At 39.7% G+C, this 14,197-nt stretch overlaps 1 protein-coding gene across 4 annotated transcripts in view; it reads right to left on the bottom strand.

Annotated features, from left to right (window-relative positions):
* Nucleotides 1–14,197, bottom strand: part of psd3l (pleckstrin and Sec7 domain containing 3, like) — a 148,162-nt gene that overhangs the window by 91,909 nt on the left and 42,056 nt on the right. The window contains exon 1 of one of the 4 annotated variants that reach the window (XM_059539609.1): nt 12,667–12,907. The exons of the other annotated variants lie outside the window; for them this stretch is intronic. The gene's annotated coding sequence lies outside the window, so the exon portion shown is untranslated. Of the gene's footprint in view, nt 1–12,666; nt 12,908–14,197 lie in introns of those variants that run through there. 4 annotated transcript variants of the gene reach the window in all.

The following is a 14,197-nucleotide window of genomic DNA, read 5'->3' as shown; positions in this document are numbered from 1 at the left end:
CAACACCGATAACAACCAAACCACATCAGAAACAAATGTAACGTTCATCCACCTGCGGACCTCCCACATAAATGACATCATCCAAGATCTCTGAGTCCAATCTGTGTTATTCTGGTTCAGGCAACAGTTCAGAGCAGTCATGTCATGAAGGACTGGATCTGAAGCAGGTTACCATCCTTCCAACAGAACTTCATCTGAGATCTGAACAGAGGCGTAACACTGAGATGCAATGAGGAGTTGATTAAATAAGACTCTGTACAATTCTTCTCTGTACAATGAGAGCATGAATGACCATGAAAACAATTGCTCACTGAGGATAGGATAGTTTCTGAAGTTGAGGAGTTTGTTTTATTCACTCTCATTTGTACTGCATTAGTACAGTCAGCACACACAGTTTAACAGTGCCATCTGTTGAGCGCCTGAACAAATGACAAGCACCAGAGTCTCATTTTAGGAAAGAGAAGTACATTATATTTTGTAGTAATTAAAACTGGGTCAGTTTATTGGCAGGGGTGGCTCATGCAATAGTTCTTTCAGTTCCTTGGACTGGGCATTGGCATCTTTTTTTTCATTATATCAAATATGAATTTACTGTTTTCATGGTTTAGATACATTCCCAGAGTTAAGGACCCCACATGAGAAGTGAAAAATAAAACAGAGAAAATAAAGTAAAAAAAAAAAGAAGAAGAAGAATTTAGAGCCTTATATAGCACTTGTAAATTATTGCTTTTTGTTGGTTTTGATTGCTTCTATTGTCCTCACTTTTAAGTGGCTTTGGATAAAAGCGTCTGCTAAATAACAAAATGTAAATATAATGTAAATGTAAATATCAAAACTAAATTTAAAACAAGCCACAAATCAAATAAATAAGTAAAAATAAAATAATTCTACAATATATACAAAATAAGGCTTTGTCTGTGCTCTTTACATTTAAAAGTTAGAGGTAAGCACTGCATTTTAATCATGATCCAAACAAAGATGCTGCACACATGCAACATGAGCAGTTTTTAATCTAAATTAGATTGTATCATTTCGAAATTTGAATGAAAAACAGAATGATTTGACTTCAGTTTTGTGAAACTACATAAAAAATTGACATATCATAGATGTTTTTCAAAGAACTTGTTAATGTCTATTAGACACATGAAAAAAAGAACATAGAAATACCAGGTTCGCTTTACTTCTCTTTCTTTGAACTGAGTGATTTTGAATATTGACTTAAATGCGACCCGTTAAGACTACGGCTCTCCCTTCCAAGATCATAATCTGCACAAAAATCCTGCTTAATAATCGAGCCGTCGTCTGATGAAATCAAATATGATACACATAACAAAGACAATAGCTGTGATTTCGGCTATACTTGCATGTAAAATTTGAGAAGTAACATAATCTGTTTTAACTGAAAGCGCTGCAGAGTGAGGTGTGTGCACAGCGGGAATGAGAGACCTCACAGGTCTCAGAAACTAAATAAGGTTTGGGCAAAAAAAACACTAAAGGGGTCTGAAAAGCCACTAAATTGCTAAGCTGGCAACACTGTGAATCTCCATTTCTCCAACTGCAGGTTAGGCCACGGGTCGAACAGAAAATGCACACTGCATTAATCATGTGTTAATAAAAATCACTGCCATTAAAATTCATTTGCGTTAACACGTTATTAATGCATTAATTTTGTCAGCCCTAATTTTAATGATAATTTTATTAGTAGTACTATCATTACATTTCATTATCATTCATCTGGAGGGATGAAGAAAACACTGCAGCATTTAAAAGATATGGTTGACATAACAGATTTGAACAGTTTTTCTTGCTAAAGTGTGAATGCTGTCTTAACGGTAAGCCATTGCTTGTGTAAATAGCAAAAGTGATGCATTTCCTAATCTGTCTGTTTTACAGCCATTTACCAGGTTTTATGTGAGAAAACGGCTTATGAAACCGAGATGTTGCCGCACACTATATCTGTTTGTGGATGGACTTGTTTTTCAATTTCAAGTTTCCAAAATAAATTATTTCTTCAATATGCAATAAACATGCTAATACTGTCTTCAGCAACACATAATTTATCCATCATTCATATCATATAAGTACAAGGGAAATACAGTCTAAATGCTGTTTAAAAACAAATGATTACAGCCTTCAAGTGTTTCTCAGTGAAGTAACCGTTCAGGTTTAGATGTCATTTTTCAACTGAACACCAACTTTACCAACAATAAAACAAGAAATACAGTTAAAACAGGGAGTGCTTTACTATTTCTTTAGTCAATGCTGTTGTTTAATAAATATTCATGTACTAATAATCAGCGACAGGTCAATTTAATATTCTGACACAAATCAAGATCTTTTTTCAACGCTAATATTATTAGACAGTAATAATCTTATTAGCAATATATATATTTCAAAAAGTGGTTGACCACGTAGTAACAGAGCCATTTAAAATGTATTATTTACTAAGGGTGTGCACGGATAGTCGAACATTCGAATATTCATTCTGCTCTAATTATTCGATAAATAAAAATGATATTTGAATTTCGCAAAAAAGAAAAGAAAAAAAGTTCATAATAAAACCTAATTTGGTCACTTTCTGAGATTCTCCATGGCATATTTGAAGATGTATGCAAGCAAAAAATAATTAATGAATGAATAAGGGGCCGTTCACATATCGCGCCTAAAAACGCGTGGAAAACGCTAGGCATGTCGCTTTCTCCTTCTTTCCAAAGCGCTCGGGCAGAAGCACTCCTGATGCGTCTGCCGTTGCTAAGCAACAATGACGTGCTCTCTCCATGAAGACACGGAAATTTCAGCAAAGGATAAATGGATTTGCAGCACTAAAATCGCTTTCAGTACTAAATGTATTTCAAAATGGCAATCCATATACAACTATGATCAGCTGTTCCTTCATCTTGGCTGAGCTTTCAACGTCGTTACGGGAAAGGATGAAGCTGAATGTTTAGTTCTTGTCACATGACCTGCGGTGCGCTTGCGGCATTCTGAAAAGTTGAGCTGTTTTTAACTCGATGCGGTGCGGACGCGCCTGGAAAAAAAGGGGCGCTTCGCACCGCGTGCGCATCGCGACCGTGTCGCTTCCATTATGAGCGTGCATACCGCGCGCCTACATTGGAAATAACGAACTTGAGCGCGCAAAAGACGCGATATGTGAACGGCCCCTAAGAACTGCGGTCTTCTACAGTACTTCAAATATGCCGTGGAGAATCACAGAAAGTGACCGAATTTAAGAACATTGTTGCAAGAACATCTCTCAAGCGATGAATAAACACCGCTAACTTGGAGAATGCAGTGAAAACTCCTCTTCTTGCGTCTGCCCTAGACCCTCGGCACATCCCAGGGTCCTCGATGAAAACATGAGACAAGTAAGAAAAAAAACTTTTCGAACATTATCAGAACATTTTCCTTGATGCGAGTGGTGCAGATGCAGCCGCCGTCACCAACGATGAAGAGGATGCAATGCCCACTCGTCGGAAAAGGCTGAGCCAGTTCTCCAGCGATGATTACAGGGAGTCCAGCCGAGACGAGTGGGAACAGTTCTTGCTGGAGCCATGTATTCCACCAGATGAGGATCCCATTCAGTGGTGAAACAAAAACACGAAGCGCTTCACAAAACTTATTCGCTTAGCACACCGTTATTTGTGAGTCCTGCCAACGTCTGTGCCGTCAGAGCGCCCGGCCTTATTGTTAACAGACTAAGGAGCCGACTTTCCCAACTTTTTTTTGTTTTTTCTTTGTTCCCTTTTTTTATGCTTTTAATCTGTACTTTTGTTAGTTTGCACGCATTGTTAAAGGTTTTCAGCTACAAAACACAATGTGTAATGTAGAAAGCTTATTGTGTGTAAGCTTGTTCAAAATGACGGAAACAATAAAATGTTGCTGAAAAATAACGTCTGTCTCATTAAACTTAATTTAAATAAACGAATATTCGAATATTCGTTTTTTGTGAGCTCAAATATTCGAATGTGATATTTGCGGAAAACGCCCATCCCTATTATTTACATTTTTGGAAGTGATAAAATGCTTTTATTAGGGCTGTCAGATGATTACATTTTAATCTAATTAATTACGTGATGTGTCAATTAATAAATCGTGAATTAAATTTGGCTGTAAAAATGCACACAAAAGATTAAAGTTATCAAGTAGCTAGCCATTAGAAATAGTTTTAGAAAGAAATATTTTATTTATTTTAAGAACATTTGGGAAACAAAAAAAGTATTTTTGTTCATGCAATGAAAATCTTCAAAATACCTTCTATTATGTTGTGCAAAAGAAAGTCATACAGATTTGAACAGACATGAGGGTTATTTATGACAGAAATTTTGGTTGAACTATTCCTTTCTTTTTATTATTATTATTTTTTGCAAATAAAATGATATAAGAAAGATATAAGAAACTAAAACTGCCAGCAGGTGGCGGTAAATGTCTGTATGAGTCATTCATTCATTTAATTTGTTTAAAACGCGGATTAATTCAGAAACTAAACACCAGTGTTGCTCAAAATTGAGCAAAAACAGACAATATTGCATTTGAAATATAACACAGTATTAACTTCTTATTTACTGAACTGTTGTATAAAATCGGGATCCAGTAAAATATTCTAATCACGCTTATTTTTCATAACTAATTGAATAATGCGTTAAACTGACTGCCATACTTTTTATACATTGGGTTGTATAGAAAACTAATTTAAATCAGTACTGTTGACTCATTTAGAGTTCATTGTGAAACACTGGCAACTACTAAACGCTACTGAGGGTTCAGCATCACATCCAACTGGGAAAACACAATACCATATAGACGGTTTCATGCGTCTGGACCTAAGTTAACTTCCGGTCTGTGTTGTGTATATCGGTCTGGCTGCGGTGCCTTCTACAAACGCAGTTAAAGTCAAGGTGATGAGTAGACTGAAGTTGGGCCCACCAGTAGGTGGTTGTGCTGCGGGATGTGTTTCCCATACATTTATTTATTTTTGGAGACTCATCACAATTTTAAAACTGATCGATTTTCAAAAAGGCTTCGTTGAATAAACATGAGTAACGTTATGTACTGCACGTTTAATAATAACAAGTCCTTACATTTATATGTTTAAATATCAAAACGAGGCACAGGTGTTTTTATATCGCTGTATTTCTGAAGGAAGACTTGCATGTTATATGCCTGATAAAGCAGCGTGTGAGCGTACCAGCTCTGCTTTGTTTACTGCTGTTACTGGGGAAACCTCTATTTCTCGCGCTTTATGTCTATGCTTTAAAACATCTCCTGCTGGCAAAAAATGAATCTACATTTTCATTAAGGCCGCCTGATCCACGCAGCAAACATATTTTGTTTGTTATCAAAAAATATCTACTCTAGAGGGACTTGGCTGTTGTTATTGATTCTATTTGGAAGTCTACCGGAAGTTAAGTTAGGTCCACAAAAGCGTGCATGCACAGTAACGTTTGTTTATGTTGTTGCCGTTGAAACCGTCTATAATCAATAATATAATAGCACCAAACTTCTCTAATCTCCAATTATCAGAATCTATGATTTATCTGCCCTCTTTAGCATTTAGTTAAGGAATGCAAATTACTCCTCATTAATTACTCATAAATCATTTGCAGAAAGACGATTCGGCATCACTGCAGGGTGAACTGTTATTGTTGTGAGAATATATCAATGTTAAGCTTTTAAATTAGCTTTGCCACAGACACGGTGCTGAGATGAGACTGATGAGGGTGCACAAATCATATCTCACCGCTGCCACACATTTTGTATCTGAATGTGTAAAGATAAATACCTACAATGGACCACAATTCAGCCTCCAGTGGCCCTGATGTCATGGGTGGAGCTTAAATGTTGTTGTAGTTCTTAATTATATTTGACATTTTTATGGATTCACAGCACAAAACACACTGTGTTCAGCACAAATTCACTGCAAATGAACTTGTATTATAATACAGTCTGGTTATACTTTTGTCTACCTTGTGTGGTTTCTTTTTCATGGTTTTTGAGGACAGCAACATGTTATGCAATTCATTCACTGACAAATTTGGTTAGATTGCTTTTACCAAGAGACAGATACATTTGTGCCAAAATGCTGTTTAGTTTGGCCTCTGATTTGAATAACAAAAGATATAGGAAGTACTTTCCCCTTATGTTTTGAAAAGTCTATCTAGTTGAAAGGCCTATTTATTTTGCCAACCTAATTTTCCATGATTACAAAAGTTAGTTACATCTGCATTAAGCATTATTATTGTTCCCCTTCCTGTCAATGACCCTTTCAGTCTTTTGCACTGGGATCATTTCAAAGAATAGGATAACTCATTATGGGTGGGGGGTGATTTATTGCAGACTTCCGTTAAAGGAAAAGATTCCACAAAAATGAAAATTTGCTGAAAATTTGAACTATTCCTTTAAAATTGACTTCTTTGTAGACTTGCCATGATAGACGGTGTTGATGGTGATAGCAGTGTTAACCAGCCCACCTCGGCATTGACCCCCACCATAGTTTAGATTTTTTGTAGTAATATAGTAATAAAAATGATTTAGTTCAAAACAGACACTACAATTAAAAACTGAACGCGGCTGCTCAATGCAGCGTGCCAAACAACAGTCGCATCACAAATCAGATTTAATTCCTCCAGTGAGGAGACTCACAAGAAGAGTGAGGTGAGACAGACAAGACAATGGCGGATTATTAAGTTTCGAGACAAAATGCAAAAGCACCTGTTTTGGCAATATTTCGGATTTTGAAAAGCCTGCTGACTTTTGCCGTCTACCTAAGGTGATTTTGGAAGTTTTTTTTAAACATTTGTTTCTTATTTAATGAATTCCACAGTGTTTGCTTACTTTTACTTTATTTAAACTCTGTGTCATTTATTGATTTTAATTGACATCAAGCGGTCTTATTCGTTTAGCTAATAAACGTTTGTTCTAATTTATTTGGTTATATATTATAGGGCTGGGTGATATATCTAACGATATGTTCATGTGCATCTGGTCAGTAAATCTGGTTCTGTGATTACACTAAATCGCCATCACCTGCTTTCAAATGGAGTGGCACTTAATGGATAGAGCCATAGATCACTGATACGCTACGCAATATCACGTTCATATTGCGTATATGAGGCGATAATGAACACAATATTGCGTAGCTTGTCAGTGATCTATGGCTCTGTCTATTAAATGCCGCTCCATTTGAAAGCAGGTGATGGCGATTTAGTGTAATCACAGAACCAGATTTACTGATCAGATGCACATGAACATATCGTTAGATATCGCCCTAATATATTACACGTTTACTTATTTCCAGTTTTGTAGCCTATACCTATTTAAAATTTCTGTAAGTTATTTGTGATTTTATATTAGGCATAGCCTGCCCTTTAGCATGGTTTATTTTTATTTGTTTTGTAAATAAAAGTTCTATGTTTTATATAAAGGCTAAAGTGAGTTTGATGTTATATTTTGTTGTTGCATTCAAGAAATTGACAACGAACTGCTGTTAATTAAAAAGTCAAATGCGTACAGTGCTTTAAAGCTATTTATTTATTTTAAGCTATAAAGTGAGGAAAAGAGGAAAAATTCAAACAAACAACTGCTTTACGCCGAATTGCCGCTATTTGAAAGTGAATGAAAAATGTGCATGCTGCTTTTACAAGCTATTTAAAAGCAAAGGGAAGTGAGGAAAATAGGAAACACCCCCACAGTGATGGTGTGGTCACACATCGATTAACCGGTGGGAAGATTTCCTCACTTTCACAAACCTAATTCTTTGAAAGACAGTTTCAGGCTAAATCAGTGTGGTGTACATGTACAAAAAAATGCAACCTAGTACAATAATATTGTAAATAAATACCTACATTTGAAAACTCCTCAAATACTAAATAAACAGTAAAAAGAGAAGGGTCTCAGATATTGGATGTGCGATAAATCCACAGCCTGCTGTTCTAGTGATGCACCACAGGGAGGCAGTCATAGCAGAAACAGATCAACCTAGCATCTGTTCCCTTTCGAGGGAACTTCGAACTGCGTCCTCTAGGGGGCGCTTTGGGGAACACCTCGTCGTGACCCATGTCTGAAGCATACATCTAAAAAAACACCAACTTGTTGGTATAAATCACTATAAATCAGCACCGGGAGAGCACGTCATTATCTTCTTCATCTTCACTGACTGTTTTGTTTGAAGCGTGCATCTGAAAGAACCGGTAAGGGCGATCTTTCTCTGTTTATCATGGCGACAACTAGCAAGCGTTTAGACGATGTGTGCTTTTGTGTCGCCGTTATTTGACACCCGATGACACACGCGATCTTTGCGTCATTTGTTTGGGTGAAGAGCACGCACGCGGTGTCTTTGAGGAGGCAATCTGCGTGCATTGTGAGCGTTTTTTCAATGGAAAAAGCTCCGCTCTCGTTCGTATCTCTTCTGAAAGAAAAGGGGGAAAAGAAGCAGCCATCTGCTTCCCGCGGTTCAGGACCTGTCCGCGTTGAGGCGTGGAACAGAATGAGCTCGTGAGAATACAGGTGGATCTGTCTGAATGATTTAAAGAGGGACTTTCCCTTTCGCGCTCGTAAAAAAAAAAAAAAAAGAAAGAAGGGCGGCGGACGAAAGAGAGCCTCGGGAGGATGATGTTATATCTTTAACACTTTCTGATACTGAGGTTAGTGCTCTGCTGGGTTTTCACCCAGGAAAAGCAGGAGATATTTGAGGATGGTGAAAAAGCTGAGGCTGAGCCTTCTTAATTCTCCTGCCCTGCGTATGTAGAGCTGTTGGAGGTTATTGAGCGAAAATTTAAAAAACCTTTTGACCATGACCTTCCAGCTCAGGTGAGCCTTTTTATTTCTGCATGATCTCCATACAGAGATTAAAAAGAAATGAAAAATGCCGTTTTCTTCTCGCATCCATCGGTTTCGGCATAAAAGTAATCTGATGACATCGAGGTGATGCGCGAAAGCGGCTTTGAGGGAATGCCCCCGGTAGAAAGAGCAAATATTTTTATAAATAATTCATAAATAATTTTTATCTGTGAAAATTTTTTCTTTCTGCAGGGGAACATCCTCTTAATCTCCCTCCTTGCCATTTAAGCCCCTTCAGAAAATCATCTCGCTTAAATGGCAAGGCATACGCAGTAGCAGGTCAGGCTGTGGCTTTATTACACACAATGCTGGTGCTTCAAGCATATCAGACTGATCTGCTAAGAGACCTGGATAGAGGCAGGTAGCTGAGCTGCGCCGCACCACGGATCTCTCTCAGTGCTACCAAGCAGGCCGCCTCTGCCATGGGCAGGACTATGGCGGTCATGGTGGCAACTGAGAGACATCTGTGGATAAACCTGGAAGACATCGGGAGGAAAGAAAATGCTTTCTTCTCGATGCTCAGGTTTCACCTTCTGAGCTTTTCGGTATTTCCGTTGAAACGGCGATTTGAGAAGTTCAGGGAGACGAAGGCACGCTCTGCTGCTTTCAGATCCTTCGTTCCACGAAGGTCCAGGTCTGAGCCCGAACAACATAGGGGTCCTGGCCTGTCTCGATCTGAGGATTAAAGACGGGCACAGAAGGCTAGTGTCGCAACTCGCGCTCCTCTCCCACCTGCGGGCAGGGGTTAGAGGAATTGTGGATCACGAGGAGGTAAGCAGAACCTAAGGGGTATGATCTAGACGAGGCAACGTTCTCGTCCGAATCCAGAGTGATACCGAGGTATCTACTCGTTCCCTTTGGGGATTTTTAACTTCTGCTTTTATCCTCACCTTCCTAATTCCCCTGTAACCACCGACTCTCCACCTGATCGAGGTTAGGTGGAAACCTCTCGCATAACAGTCTCCTATGCTGGACCTATAATGTTTTTATGGTTCTATGTTCATAGCAACCACCTGACTAATGGTCCAGACTAAAAGGAGGCGCCCCTTTAGTGGGGCTCCGGCGCAGGAGGGTGGGTGAGTAAATGTAACCCTCTCTGTATAAACAGACTTATGTGTATTTAATTGCTGGTGGTTACGTGTCTACTATTAAACTCTGTGAGTTTCCTTTGCAGTGCTCAGTTACAGTGTTTACTAAACACTCGGCAGCACCAGCCATCCGGCTTCATGTTCCGGTATTAGGTGTCTGAGATCACAGGTTTCTGAGGGAGCCTCCTTGATCATCAGGCCTGGCACAGCACTGCAGGGAATTTCATGGATGTCCGGCCAGGTCACCCCGAGGGGTCTCCTGGCCGCTTAGTGGTGCTGTCGCATCTACCGGGAAGTGGAGGTGGCAGTTACAGGAGTCTTCTTGTATATGCTGCCTCAGGTGATGCTCCCCTCGCCCGAGGTTTGTAAAATTGAGCTTGCCTCTCCCGTGAGATTCAGCGGCTCTGTGATGCTTAGGAACCTTTAAGTACACACGCTAAGCTTTGTGTACTTACTCAAAACCACATGGTGGTCAGTGTGCACGTGAACACTTTGCGCACTTTCTAAAAATCCACAAGTGGTAAGTTTGCACGCAAGACTCTGCAAACTTTCCTAAATCTTGTACGATAAGGGTTACACGCTCCACTTCGTTCCCTTTCTTGAGATGAATAGACCTTGGTTCCTTGGGCTCCATTCAGCCAGTGTGTATTTGTTTATACACCTCAAGCATCGCGTCCCTCAACATGAGGGGCTATTTAGGTGATTCTCGTGGTAACTTAGCAGCGCTCCCCTTTTTCCAAAAAGTTCTCTGTTTTTTCCCCAGAGCGCTCCAGTATTGTTTCCATAGATCGAGTTGATGACTCTCAATCATACTGTTTTGAGATGCAACATTCTATCTATGAGCTGCTCTATCAGAGTGCCACGAGAGCCCCTCCTTAGAACAGTATTTGAAAATCCATGCTATGGTAAGTGTGCACGTGAAGTCTTTGCACACTTTCTGAAATCCACACTGTGGTAAATTCGCACGCTAGTATTCTGCGTTCTTTCTAAAATCCTATATGGTGAGGGCTTTCGCGCGGTTGCTTTGTGCCCTTTCTTGAGTTGGTAAAAGCCCCGTTCATCTTGGGCGCCACTCCACCTATGTATCCTCGGATACCTATCTAAACAGGGTGTTGCTACTAGAGAACTGTCGAGACAGCTCTTTCAGCAAGCTTATGTGTAAGCTAGCGGTAGCCCCTGTGTGACAGGCAAGACTTGGTAGAAATGCTAGGTTCTTAGCCGTATCCCTTTAAAGGAATCTTTCCTGATTCCAAGCCTTCAGCTCTACCCTGGGCAGAGGCCCTAACAATTAAGTTGGGTATGTAGCTTAGGCCTTTTGGCCGTAAGGGGTACTGTCACAGACAGCTGTCTAACGTCCCAGGGGCAACTCCCATGGAAATGGTAGAGTTGGTACTTAGTGCTCGCCATGATTATGGCCTGCACTCCCCTCAGCATGGCGTTGTGGGTATACTGTTCCCCAAAGCACCCCCTAGGATGCAGTTTGAAGTTCCCTCGAAAGGGAACTGTCTCAGGTTACATATGTAACCATAGTTCCCTGAGTAGGGAACGAGACACTGCATCCTCTAGCTCCCTGCCATGCTTCGGACGCAAGCTTCAGACAAAGAAGATAATGACGTGCTCTCCCGGTGTTGATTTATAGTCGCGCCGGTAGTGACGTCGGAGGCTGTCGCCGGCCAACAAGTTGGTGTTTTTTCAATGTATGCTTCAGACACGGGTCACGACGAGGTGTTCCCCAAAGCACCCCCTAGAGGACGCAGTGTCTCGTTCCCTACTCAGGGAACTATGGTTACATACGTAACCTGAGACAGTTTTCACACTACACCAGTACAACCACAAATCAAAGACACAACACATGAATACAGGTGTAAAAACATCGAAGATGACTCATAATCTCACATTTTACCAGGGTAGTTTACACCCATGGTATCAATGTAATATCTCAATGCAATGCAAACAGCTTAAGTGCATGATGTTTTAAGGTAGATCAACAACAACAGCATTTTAGAGTCATACGAGAGTCTATGTTGTCTAAAATCAGTTTAGAATCAACATTGATGCATGCAACAGTATGTAGCTTTCTATTTCTATTGGAGACTCTGAATAAGAAAGCTATTAAGACTTAAAAAAAATGTATTTATTGTATTTTTTTATTCTTGTATTGGATGCATTATGTTTATTACTTGCAAATGTATATATTGTGTTGTTTGAATAAAAGAAAAGGTATGCACCTTCATTGCAAAACCACTAATACTCTAACTAATTTCTTTAAATGACGACTAAGGGATCGATAAAAGGTCTGGGGTAAAATGACAGAATAAAAAAGAAAAAGTGTGAACTCACCCTGTAAATATGAAACAAACAGTCGTGTCTGAAATTGTTAGAAATCAATGAATTAACATGTAAAATACATAAGGTATTCAGTATAACTGTGTGTAGATGGGTTCTTCTCTGCAACGAGCACTTTAGTCTATTTATCTTTAGGACAGCTGTGGGTGACTCACTATGATTTTCTAAAGCGAGAAAACATTACAACCATTCACTCCGATTTTGCACGCGACGCGTCACAACAGAACGCAACGATCCATTATAAACCACGGTAGATGTGGTACGGTAGCGTCAAATAGCGTTTCGCGCGCGTCAAACCTTCAAACTTTACTGAAAATAGCCTAAAGGGCGCGTTGGGTTCTGATGCATCGCGTCGCGAACGTGCTGTTATCAAACTTTCAACAGCGTCTTTGTTTACTTGCAGATTTCACGCACACGTCCAGCGCGCAATCCTCAAACTCACCCGCAGCGCGTGCGTTAACATCCCGACAGAGACTCCAGCTCAAACGCGTCGTGAAAGCTCAAACCTCGCCGGTTCAAGCAGGAAAATAAAGCGCGGTTTAAAGTTAGGCACATACTAGGGTCTGCTCATTTCTCACTCATTTCCCACAAACCCTTGCTGCTCTCAGCCAGACCTCAGCGCACAGAGGAGGGAGAAGCAGAGAGGGAACATCCTCTTCTTTCAAACTATTCTTCACAAAACAACCGAGAGAGCAGACTGAACTCTATGGATGTGTTCCCAATGGCGTGCAGCAATACTAGGGCTACTAGAAGTGTAGTATACAAAGTGTGTGGTAGCCTATGCATGGAACACAGAGCAGTGGATGGTGCTTTAAACATTACAGTGTTACATGATTTATTTTTTGTTTCAGATATTTTCTATATACATGAAATGAATACATGAATTTTCGCTCTTTCTTTTTTGTTTTGGTTAGGGGGAAAACTTAGAGCTACCTTTAAAGCTAATTTTGTCAGTGTTTGGCATGAAAGAAGTGACTTCGTTCTGGCATGTGTGATCCACAAGCAGAACACATTTTATTTATTTCAGAGCACCACTATAAAACTGAAAGTGACCACACCTCTCATTCCATGAAATTAAAACACAAGGGAAGCTGATGCTATTTTCGGTTTAGCTCAAGCACTATGTGAAATACATATTACTGTCAAATGATGGATTATTATGAATTCTGAAAAAGGAAGAGACAGAGGATCTATGCATGAAGTGCACTGTGCTGGGACACACTTAATAAAGGGAAACTGGTGTTTTTTCTCTCATCGCCGGTGCAGCACTTCTACAGACACTGACCACACCATGTTGGGTTTAGTGGGGCCCTGAAGGGAGTGTCTGGCCAGCTGTGCTTCTAAGGCACAGACCTTCATTCTGGCCTCAGGCAGCTTGTGTAAAACTTTTAACTGGTTATAATCAAGGTCAAAAACACTGAGACCACGCATGTAAAATATAAGCTTAACAATACAGGAAACAATATGCTTAAAATTCAAAACATGCAAAAATGAAATTTTAATAAAAAAGGGCTGAGAACAAAAAGCAAATTGCAGGAATGATAAAGTGATTACAGGGTTGCTGTGTTTAGACAGACAACAATTCATAAATTAACTTAAAGGGTACATAACATACACAGTTTCACCTAATCTCATGTTAATCTTGAGTACCTATAGAGTAGTACTGCATCCTTCATATATCCAAAAAGTCTTTAGTTTTATCATATTTATAAAGAAAAATACAGCTTTCCGATTCTCTCCGGAAAAAGCCGAGCTCCTGGAGGCGTGCTGTGGGTGGAGCTATAATACTGATGTTTCGTGTTGTTTCCATTAACATATATTCACTTATGTGCTGATTTCCAACAAAATACAGAAATCTGATGCAGTTGTACTTACATGAATGGGGTCTTTTATCACAGGGACGGCTCCATGTTTTAATAGCAAACAAT

The sequence above is a fragment of the Carassius carassius genome, chromosome 45 (assembly GCF_963082965.1).
Source record: "Carassius carassius chromosome 45, fCarCar2.1, whole genome shotgun sequence".
Lineage (NCBI taxonomy): Eukaryota > Metazoa > Chordata > Actinopteri > Cypriniformes > Cyprinidae > Carassius > Carassius carassius.
This window is presented reverse-complemented; position numbering and strand designations above follow the sequence as displayed.